This window comes from Euphorbia lathyris, chromosome 2 (genome assembly GCF_963576675.1).
Source record: "Euphorbia lathyris chromosome 2, ddEupLath1.1, whole genome shotgun sequence".
Lineage (NCBI taxonomy): Eukaryota > Viridiplantae > Streptophyta > Magnoliopsida > Malpighiales > Euphorbiaceae > Euphorbia > Euphorbia lathyris.
This window is the reverse complement of record NC_088911.1, coordinates 126,486,183-126,498,364: the sequence shown is the minus strand read 5'-3', so window position 1 is coordinate 126,498,364 and position 12,182 is coordinate 126,486,183. Positions and strand designations below refer to the sequence as shown.

General features: G+C 35.7%; 1 pseudogene; it reads left to right on the top strand.

Moving 5' to 3' along the window:
- The first annotated feature begins 2,445 nt into the window (after nt 1-2,445).
- LOC136216740 (sugar transporter ERD6-like 16) lies at nt 2,446-6,196 on the top strand (annotated as a pseudogene).
- Nucleotides 6,197-12,182: the final 5,986 nt, after the last annotated feature.

The following is a 12,182-nucleotide window of genomic DNA, read 5'->3' as shown; positions in this document are numbered from 1 at the left end:
CCATCAATCGTATGCCCAGTTCACAGAAGCCATATCCTGGCTAACTAAGGCACACGAATACATACTCAGCATGATCAGCGCAACCCTTCGTGCTCCTCGTGCTGTTCTTGATGATGGAGTCCCTGTCCTTGATGGCCTATTTGAAAGCACCAAGCGCCTCAAAGCTTATTCTGTAAAGCTGACTCGTGCTGCTCTTAATGAGACCTTCATCGCTCCTCAACTTGATGATGGCAAAACGGGGGAGAACAGCCAAGAGGATGAAACTCAGCAAGACACAAGGGCTTCAGGAAGTAAGCAGCGGAAAGGCAAGGGAAAATTGTATCAAGCTGCCCATAGAAAGTAATAGCTTAGTCAACCTAGGACTTAGCTAATTCTGTTTTTCTGCTTGTATACTTGTGCCTGAATATATATATTAAGCATATTTTTCATCCAAATTGACTTAGTTGTATGATATACTTATTAAAAATGCTGACCTGTCTAAAAATTGAACAAACACAAATTCTCAGTACTTAGTAATCATGTATCAAACTGAGTAAATATTGAACTCTTCTAAAAATTGACTTAAGATCGCCAAAAGAAGATCCTAGTAAATCTAGGATTAAACTAAGACTATATACACTTGTCTTCTCTAAGGTTTAGACAATATATGCAACCCTTACGGGGGAGTAATTTCAGAAAGATAAAATGTACTTTGATCATGGGAATACTGAGTTCCATAAATTAAATATTTTGCCAACATCAAAATGGGGGAGTTTGTTGAAACACTTTTCCACAAGATTTTGATTTGACAAAATCATTTAAGTTTAATCCATGATTAAGAGACAATTAAATTTAAGTGCTTTGATTTGATTGTACTAATCCGTTTGTTCAATATTGAGTATAAAGTACAAAAGAAATAAAGATTAAGACAGGACCAAGTCAGCATGAGAACACAAGCTAAGTAAAGAGTAACTCAGCATAAGAGAAGAAAAGTCATCTTCAGAATAAAGCAAAGAAGCTGAGTGAATTGAAGCTCAGCATAAGTCTACTTCAAAGAACAAAGTCTACAGAACGAAGCTGGCCATGCAAGCTGAGTAAAAAGAACTCAGTATGAAACTTGGTAAAAGGTGAGGACAGTGAGTATTGAAGTAAAGCTGAGTAATCGTCAGGACAACATGAATGATCCGTTAGCTAAAAGACAAATTCGACAACTGTCTGCACCAATAATAATAGCTTTGAATTACGCAAAAGCCAAATTCCAAGATACATGGGTCAACTATTCTATGCTACAGACAATCTGCCGCAAGAAGACAAAGTCTGTAAGAAGAAGACAAATCTGGCGTCTGAAAAATTCAGGAGATAGGATTGGTCTGCACATCTGTTGCTGACCAGAAGTTTGTCCCCCCAAAAGAGCCGTTTTGGATTCAACGGACAAATCAATTTCAAATGATTTGTTCCTCACACTTCAACTATAAAAGGGACAAGGATATCATTTGGAACTTTGTCGATTAACAGAAAATAACAAGTGAGAAAGATACAAATTCAAAGCACTCAAAACAAAAGAGAAAGCTTACACCAAATCTTCCATTCTCTGTGTAAATGCTAGATTGATTTTTTGTAATCATCTAAAGTGTTCTTTGTCTTAAAATGAACAAGTGTGTGATCAATTATAATATTGAGAGTGTGCGTGCTGAGTAATTGGTATTTAGTACTTAGTAGTAGAAAAATCTAAGTGTTGGATTGTAGCACTTAGTAGGAGTTGAGTAGACGAATAGAGGAAGGTACTCTTGCATATTCAACTGCCTGTAATTGGTTTGTGCTCTACCCTTAAAGAGCTCAGTATTGGATTCTAAAAGCCCGAAGGACTCTGGGGACTGGACGTAGGCAGAGACCACTCTTTAGCTGGGCTTTCCATCCTGAGGTTATCCCTCAGGACCGGGTCATTATAGGCCACCAACTTCTATCTAGTTCATCCCCAAACCAACAGATGTGGATTGTGTAAATTCGGCTTTGATACCAATTGTAATAATCCTACTCAATACCTTGTTGATATTTTCGGCTTTGGTCCTAGTCCCATTCCTTAGAGCCCTTGGCCACAGCTACATGTATTGGAAACACACTGTAGCAGGGTCGCGCTCTCTTCATTTGATTGAGTTTTTTCCTGCTACAATCTTTGATCACCCTTTCCACCCTGGCACCACCCCTCAGTATCTGGTAGTTTGTTGCAATGTCGGTGATAGCTTGCCCCAATCCGAATTCCAATCCCTTTGATGACTAATTCTTGCTGATTTCTTTGCAATCATGGAGTATCTTTAGTTTTGTTTAGTTGTATATATTATTTAATTTGTCTTATTTTCACCCAAAAAGCAGTGCTTAATTTAATTACAACTCTTTTGATCTTTCATTGTTTTAGCTCAGGAAAATATAGAAACAAAGGAGGAGGATGTGAGTGGTGATCTTGAGGAGAATGGATCACTTGGGATGGTTCTTCTTAGTTCATTAGTTGCTATTTGTGGATCCTTTCAATTTGGAATTTGTATAAGTTGTTCATTCTCAATTTCAGGTTCATTTTATTACATACTCTTGCTGGTTTAAGTCATGTTTTTCCACAGGTGCGCTACTCAGCACCCACTCAAGCTGCAATCATGGAAAGTCTTAATCTAACTACAGCTCAGGTTTCATCTCTTCTCTTCTTTTTCCCGCTGCAGGGTACATTTTCTTAAGCTGTAGATAGATTAATTTTCTGTTCGGATTGCAGTACTCCATGTTCGGTTCTATACTAACAATTGGTGCAATGCTCGGTGCTATCACAAGTGGTCCGATCACTGACTATTTCGGTCGAAAAGGGGTAACTTCTGTTTCCAATTCCAAGCCATAATTTTTACTAAACTCCAGTTTGCTTCATATGATTCACTTAACAACCAGGCAATGAGATTTTCGTCGATAATTTGCATCTCCGGATGGCTAGCTGTTTTCTTCTCTAAAGTATGTTCGTATCCGCCATTTGATTCTTGTGATTTCCTTGTAAATATGTGTATCTTTACTTAATAACTAATGGCATTGTTTCAGAATTATTTGTGGCTTGACGTGGGAAGGTTTTTAACTGGTTTTGGTATTGGAGTTTTCTCCGTTGTGGTAATTTCATTATGACCATATGCTAGAAAACGAAAACAGGTTCCGGTTTTCATAGCAGAAATAGCTCCGAAAAATATGCGCGGAAGGCTTACCACATTGAATCAGGTAAGAAATAATAGAACTATTACTATGCATAAAAGTTTTGCTCTTTGATAACAGGTATTCTATTTGTTCTGCAGCTCATGATTGTAATTGGAGGATCTGCTTCTTTCTTGATAGGAAGTGTCATTTCAAGTTAAATGCTTAAAGATTCCGAAACACTGACTGCTGGTTTTGATTTTAAAGCTATTAGTCCGTGCATTTTGCTGCTTGCTGGTCTTTTTTTTTGTTCCAGAGTCTCCCAGATGGCTGGTAAGAATATATATATGTTAGATATCCCACGTTGCTTAATTAGAGAGCTATATGACCGTACTACGAGATGAGATTAAACATTCTCTTGTTCAGATGAAAGTTGGCCGAGAAAAGGAATTCCTAGCTTCATTGCAGAAACTTCGCGGAAAAGATGCTGATGTTACTCGTGAAGCCAATGAAATCCAAGTACTTGTTTCGAACTAACTTACGAAGCATCTGATTAAACATAGATCATGTATTTTGATGACTGTTTACTTTCTGGTTTTCAACAGCTCAACATTCAAACCCTTGGCTCTGAGCCTGAAACTAGATTTCTCGATTTGTTTCAAAGGCAGTACATTCGCTTTGTGTTCGTAAGTAGATCATTACCATTTCGAGAGATTCCATGATGTGCATTCATCTTGAAACTCTCCTGTTTTCTGATTTTCAGGTCGGAGTGGCACTGATGGTGTTCCAGCAGTTTGTAGGAATCAATGGCATTCAGTTTTATGTTAGTGAAACCTTTGTATCAGCCGGTAAAACCCATTTACGTCTTCATACCCGAGTTCTTAATCTCGCCTGTTGATTTATTCTTGATCCAACAATGAAACTTGTTTGCAGGACTTTCTTCTGGCACAATGGGGACAATAGCTTATGCTTTAGTTCAGGTTTTTAACATGTCAAACTATTAAAAAAAACATTTTTCGAGTTAACTTTTTCGTCTTTCGGATGAAAACTGATGCATCTAAAACTGATTCAGGTTCCAATAACCATATTTGGAGCATTATTATTGGACAAATCTGGAAGAAAACCTCTAATAATGGTATTCATACACATAACTTCTTATTCTTCAAATTAAGTTCTCAAATCATTTCTAAATATATTGTTTCGCCTATGCGAGTGAAGGTTTCTGCAGCTGGGACATTCCTAGGAAGCTTCTTGACCGGAGTTTCGTTCTTTCTCAAGGTGATTAATCAGTACATAATTTTGCACACTCTATTTGGATTTCAGGCCTTAAGTACTAATTTCAATTTATGATGTTTTTACATATCAGGCAAACAGTTTGTTACCTGGGTTGGTACCTATAATGGCTGTTTCAGGAGTGCTGGTAAATTTATCTTCGACAATTAACTTCGATTTATATTTTCACGGTTGCTTTTAGATTTTAGTTGATTTATCCACCAAATAGCTATCAACAACTGCTTATTAATCTGTTTGGAGTAAAACAACAAAAAAAAAAGCTACAAAACGGAGAACCAAACGGGCATACTAAATCACTCTCTCTCTTTTATTTTTAATTTGCTTGTTTGTCATCAGATATACATAGCAGGATTTTCAATGGGAATGGGAGCAGTTCCATGGTTAATAATGTCTGAGGTAATTAAGCATAAACTAATCTAGAAAGATAGAATACTTAATTACCATCCAATTCATTCAAGATTCAAATATGTTGGTGTCATTTAAAGCAGAATGATGTGATAATTGCTGCAGATCTTCCCTATAAATATAAAGGGAGTAGCTGGAAGCTTGGTGACACTTGTGAACTGGGTAGGTGCATGGCTAGTTTCTTACACTTTCAACTTTCTCATGGGCTGGAGCGCTTCAGGTAATTGCAACTTGCTTTAAAACTACTTTCATAGGAAGTAAAAGTTTCAGCTTCCATTACTGATTTACAAATATATCTCCAATTCATTATCGGATTTTTCCATAGAATAATGCTTTTTGTTAGGAATTTCCTTCCATAAGGTCAGGTTTAAAAAAATTGCGAACCTAAAGCTCCTCCCTGGGTTGTCCGAGTGCATATAAGGCCAGTGTCCAAAACACTGGATTTGAAAGCAAAAGAACCTGATGGTTGTGATCCAATAACATGTAGATATTGTCCGATTTAACTCAAATCTAACACTTTGGGTCTCACGACTTTAGAATGCATCTACATGAATTGAATACACACCTTAAGCCTCTATCACTCTCTCTCCATTTCTAATGTGGAATTCAGTTCATCCAAGTGCGCATAGCCATTCATTAAGGCCACTCCGTGCTCAGGTCTTCTACATCAGTGCCACCCACTCCGAACCAGATCATTACAGTTGTAACTGAAAAATTTGCCGCAACACCGAGTTCTTTTGGTTGTTAGAGTGTATATAAAAGGTTTCAGAAGCAAAAGAACCTGATGATTCAATTACCAGGTTCAATGTCAGATGCTGCAACACCGAATTCTTTTGGTTGTTAGAGTGTCTAAAAAACCAGTGTCCAAAGTACCAGTTTCGGAAGCAAAAGAACCCGGTGATCCCATTACCGGATTCAGTGTCAGATGTTGCTGCAACTGAGTAAGTTGCAGCAATTATTATGACACTAGCGTTTCAAACAGCGAGTTCTTTGCTTTTGAAACGGATACCTATTTCGAACACCAATTTTCGTACACACTCTGTCAATCTAAACACGAGCATTATTCAAAGAAAAAAACCTAGATTACGTTTGTAATATTTTGAGTATTTCAGGTACATTCTTCTTGTACTCGGGATTCTCATTATTGAGTATTCTATTGTGGCAAAGTTCGTGCCAGAAACCAAAGGAAAAACCCTGGAAGAAATTCAGGACTATATGACTTTATAAATACTGCTAATTAATGCTTGGAACTTTTTTTTGGAGTTGCAGTCATGACAAAGCAAGATGTTCATTCATTCTTTACTCTTGTATTAATTACTTGTTGTACATAGTTTTGCAAATTATATAATAATAATATGTTTATATTTCATAATTTTTTAAGTGAAAATTTGGAAAAAAGAATCATGTAGTATAATGACAATGCATCTAGTATAGTAGCTACGAGGTCGTAGCTTAATTGACAATGCATTTTGAATTTGTGGGAAGAGATTTCAGATTCGGTTGCTATTAAACATATCATCTTAGAGAGATGAGGAGTTTTAACCGTAACTTAAATGAGGATACATATGGTATAGACTGGTTTTCAATATACCTACTAATGGGGAGCTAGTATACCGGTTTGGCCCAAGCCCAATCTCAAAATACTGAGTTTGGTCTTGCATTTTACATATGTGGTTCAGGCCGGATCCATTTCTACAAATTTGTTTAGAAATTAAAATATTAAATTGGACTTTTTATATAAAGGGTTAAGGTGCAAATATACCTCTAGCGTTTTGGGTCAGGAGTAACTTTACCCTTAACGTTTAAAATGGTGCAATTTTACCTCTAACGTTGGAAGCTAAGAGCAATTTTACCCCTAAAGTTGATAAATTGGATCAATTTTAGACACTATTATAAAACACATATATTTTTGTTCATTATTCTGCACCAATTGAACAACAATTCGTTCTAAAAAAAGATTTTATATTTTTATTATTTAATAATAGAATTGGAGATTAATATTTATAATTTCGATGAATTTTTTGAATTTTTTTTGTCTAATTCATACAAAAAAGATAGTATATATTTTTTTATTTTTAATTTTTTTCACATCTCAACATATGTTTGTGATTTGTTACTGATAAAATGATGCACGTGTGAAGTTTCGATGACAAGATTCATGACTGAGAAGACAATTTGATGAATTATTTCTTAAATTGACCAAATTTATCAACGTTAGAGATAAAATTGCTCTTGGCTTCCAACGTTAGGGGTAAAATTGCACTATTTTATACGTTAGGGGTAAAAGTGCTCCTGATCTAAAACGTTCGAGATATTTTTGCACCTTAACCCTTATATAAATTATAAAATTACAATTAGATTATAATATCAAAATCAATTATTAATATGTCACAATTTTCTATATATATATATATATATATAGCAAATATTATTATAATTTAAAAATTCTAGACTTCAATTCATAAATTCTGAATTCTAACAAATATATCATAGACTCCTAATTTATATACACTGGTCGCTAAAATATATTAAAAATAATGATTTAGTTTTTTTAATAGTTTATCCGATTTCTCGGGTCGATGCTCGCCAAACATCCTTTAGGTGATCCTCTCCCAATTAAAGCTTTCCGCGTCTCACCAGGACTTGAACTCGAGATCTAGTTTAAGCGATTTGCAACCTTTAACCACTCAAACCAATCTTAATTGGTCTAAATAATGATTTACTTAATTTGATATAATTCAAATTATTACTTAAGATAATTTTAGATAATTTTTTTAAAATGAATTTCTATGTAAATTTGTCTAGTTTTGACCTTCTTTCACCGTTTTTCAAAATAATTAGTTATTGATAAGTTTCCTACTAATAAAATTCTATAAAATTTGACATATCTGTTAATTTAGAACTAATTTGTCAAAAAAACATTGACCTAATCTATCAATATTAGGAGCAAAAATGCTTTTGATTGCCCACATTAGGAATAAATGAGATGTATTTTTGCTCCAACCTTTAGAAAATACCAAGACAAATTTTTTTGTTGGAAATATTTCCAAGTGTTTGGCTACGAAATCAAAAAATATTGTACGGTATTTGATTATATCATAAAAAATATTTTTTTATTATAATTTTTATTTCCAACTAAATTTTATATATTATAATAAACTAAAAAAGGAAAAAAATAAAAAAAAAACGTGAAAAAAATAGAAAAAAACTATCAAACCATGAAAACATGAATAGTTAAAACACTCGAAAAAACTCGTGAAAAACAATAAAAACGACGAGATGTGAAAAATAGAAAAATGAAAGAAAAACGCGAAAAAGGTGAAATATGGGAAAATAGAAAAAATGGTTAAAATGAAAAAAAATGAATACCATGCAAAATGAAACCGATAAAAAGGCGAAGAATAATAAAAAAAAGGGTAAATTTCAAAAACAACCCCTGTGGTTTGATGTTGTTAAAAAAAACCCTTGTGGTTTGTTATTACAAAAAAAAAGACTGTGAATAACGCCGTTACCACAATTACGGAAATGGGGAAAACGCCGTTTAACTAAGTGATGTGGCAAAGGGTAAACTTGTCCGGAAAATATTGGGAGACCTATATAACCTTCAGAAGTTTCCCTTCTTCCCCCATTTTTCTACTTCATCTCAGTTTCTTCTTTCAATCGAAAAACTAAATTCCAGATTCCTTAGAATCATGTTGATTAATTAGCATATTCGCGATTCTCTTGAAGTTTAGAAGGTTAACCCCATGATTTGGTGTTCGAATTTGGCCTAATTCGCGTAGAATTTACTGAACCCTAAATGCGTGGAGAGATGAGTTCGTCCAATTCGTGCAATTCTCAAATTTCATTGGGTCAATGGCATGAATCAAACTGCTTCTGTGGGATTAGAGCTCCAATCCGCCGAGCTTCACAAAGCTAAATAATGGAAGGAGGTTCGTTGGTTGTTCGAAATATCCTGATCGAACTGCTTGTCGTTATTTTGAGTGGATTGATCCTGATGATTTAGAAGCTTGTCGTGCTCGTGTAGATGAACTCGAAATGGAGTTACGGTCTATTTCTGAGGGTAAGCGAATGGTAGAGATGGAATTGTTGCAGGTGAAGGAAGAAAATGGAAGACTGACAAAGGAACTGCTGCTGGAGAACGAAGAAAACAGAAGTTTGAAATCAGAAAATGGGTGTTTAAGGATGAAATTAATTGTTACTGTGATTGTAGTGATAATTGAGTTGATTGTGATGATGATTGGTAGTATAGATAATGGTAGTAGGCTAGATGGCAGATTTGGGTTGCCTTAGTGGTAGGCAAACTACACTTTGTAGTTCTCTATGTATACCCATTTGTTTGGGTAAATGTTTGTGTGAAAATTGAAGGTGTATTGAAAAGCAAATTATTGTCTTTTGTTAATTGTAGCCAAGTTCATTGGATTGTAACTTTGTGCAACTTATTGGATATTGGATATTGTTAATTGTTAGCCAAGTTCTGTAGCCTGTAACATTTTACAACATATTGGCTTGTAATTTTGTGTTAATTGTTACCTAAATTCATGGAAAATGACTAGAAATACCTGGTATATTAACATTCACATACAAAAAATGACTACAAATGTTACTTGTGCACACACAATTTACCTAAAAATGTTAACAAGTTTATGTGACACATCTTTGTAAATAGCAACGAACTTAATTTGCATATAATGCCAACAAAAGGTATTACATATAAGATCCCAGGAAAGAACCTAAATTGTCACAGAGGTATTACATATAAGGCACTGGAAATGTACCTATAATGCCCAACAAAAGCTATACCATATAAGGTCATAAGTTTTGATCACCCTATACAAAAATTAGTGCACCATAAAGGTCACAATTCACAAAAATTAGTGCACCATAAAGGACACTATTCACAAAATATACAAAATGGTAACAAACAGTAGTGATCCAATGTGCCTGTGCAAACTTCCTAGAAATCTTCGACATTTCCATTGAAAAGGCCATGCCTCTTGGCTAAATCAGCAAGGTTTGCAGCTCTTCTTGGTCTTTGTGGGACACTTGGTTCTGTTGCAGTTGGGTTCACTCTTTTCCTGGATGTAGAAATTGTTGGTGCCATGAAATTTTTGACCCTGCCCCTACCTCTGCCTCTGCCCCTCACTACTGGTTGGCTTTGTCCTCGTGTTGACGGCTGTGATGGGGGTGGCTGTGAAGCACTTTCTCTATTAACACAACCATCAGTTGCTCGTTGATGTGTTAGGGGTGGCTGTGAAGCACTTCCACTTACATGTCCTTGCTGCATCAAGTAATAAAGAAGTTACACTATTATTCCAAAATCTTAACAAAACAACAAAAACCTTACTACTCCACCAACTTACAGTAGAACGTACAGGGTTGGAAGTTGATGCATTAGGGACTTTTCTAGGCCTGCCTCCCTTTCTAGGTGGACTACCCTGCAAAAAAACAAGGAAGCATTTGCATCAATCATGATTAATGAACAATGGCCATGTAATGTTGATTATACAAACAATATGACTTACTTTAACTTGGTTACCACTCCTTTTGTTGATTATACAAACAATATGACTTTTCTCAAACCCCGTATCAACTTCAAACTCACTATCATCACCATCTTCTTCCCCATCAGTGTCCTCATCACCATCACTAATGTTACCCACATCTTCCCCCACATCTTCTCCCCCATGTTCACCTATATCTTCCCCATTAACTTCTACTTCATTTACAACATCCCAATCCCAATCCATGCATATATCCAACCCTACTTCATCTTCAAATATGTTTCCTCCATCAACACCAACATCCTCTAATACTTCTTCTCTATCTTCTAATATGTTTCCTCCATCAACACCATCCTCTAATACTTCTTCTCTATTTTCTATACCATCCCCAACTACTTCTTCTCTGTTTTCTATACCATCCCCAAATACTTCTTCTATAGCTTCTATACCATCCCCAAATACTTCTTCTATAGCTTCTATACCATCCCCAAATACTTCTTCTCTAGCTTCTACATCATCCCCAACTACTTCTTCCATAGCTTCAAAACCATCCCCAACTACTTCATCTATAGCTTCTACTCCATGCATTACTGCTTCATCACCTACACATCCTCCATCCTCACTATCTAATGACACATCATCACTATCTGTGCTATCAAATCCTGAAACAACTAAAAAATCACTATCTTCACTGTCTTCACTATCATCACCTCCATCCACACCTATATTCACATTTTCAACTTGATCACATCCACCCACATGTACATTGACACCCTCACCTTGGTCATCTCCAGCAACACATACTTCCTCAGCTAGTTGCACTCTAACCCCATCATCAACTATAGTTAAATCCTCTATCTCCCCTACCATCACTAGCTCAAGACCACCAAGTATAGAGTGTAGGCTACTATCCGAGTTGGATGCATTTGACTCAACAGATGACTGTTCATCACCATCATCCAGATTGATAAAAACATCATCCCTAATCATTGACACAGGTTTAGGTAGAGCTTCAAAATAAACATCCCACGTATCCCAATTGTTATTCGTATCTGCCACACTAAGACATGATTTATCATCTACTATCTCCCAATAACTCCATGCACCTCTAAGTCCTATCACATGCATCCACATCCTACACCCACCTGTATACCTTAGCTGCCTATAATATTCCAACAACCTATAATATCCTAAATAATCTTTGTCTAGTGTAATCTCAGCTTCATCTCCCCCTAAATATTTCATAGACTCATCAAATGAGGACCATTTGCCTCCGTGGTGAAATACCAAAGTCACATAGCCAGCCATCTGCACCCATTCATTCAACAAATCGGCAAAAACAAACAAAGCAATATTAAATAGCTACATAATAACAAACAAAACCATAACTCAACTTATATATGCAACCAACAAAGGCAACAGACAACACAAATCGACAACTAGAAACTGAGTGATGCATCAAATGACAAATCGAAAGTCATAACACCAAACGATCGATCAAAACACTATTACATGCAATATAACTGTTGATGATTAATATACCCAACAAAAAACCACAACTCCGATTATTTATCGTAAAAACAGAAAGCCCTTACTCAAACAAAATCCAAACCAGGAACACATCTAACATTCGAAAAGAATCGAAATTTCCATGGAAATTTCCAGGTAATTACCTTGGCTGACACGTAACCCCTTCCAAAAACCTTATACTATAGTTGCCCTACCCACTTCGAAATAGCGATTCCAACGTCTATCTAGCTTCGTCGCTTCAGAAAACACACCCCTTCAGTAGTATGAACTATGATCGAAGTGTTTATGGGTGAGTTCTAGGTTAGCTGCCACTTCGTA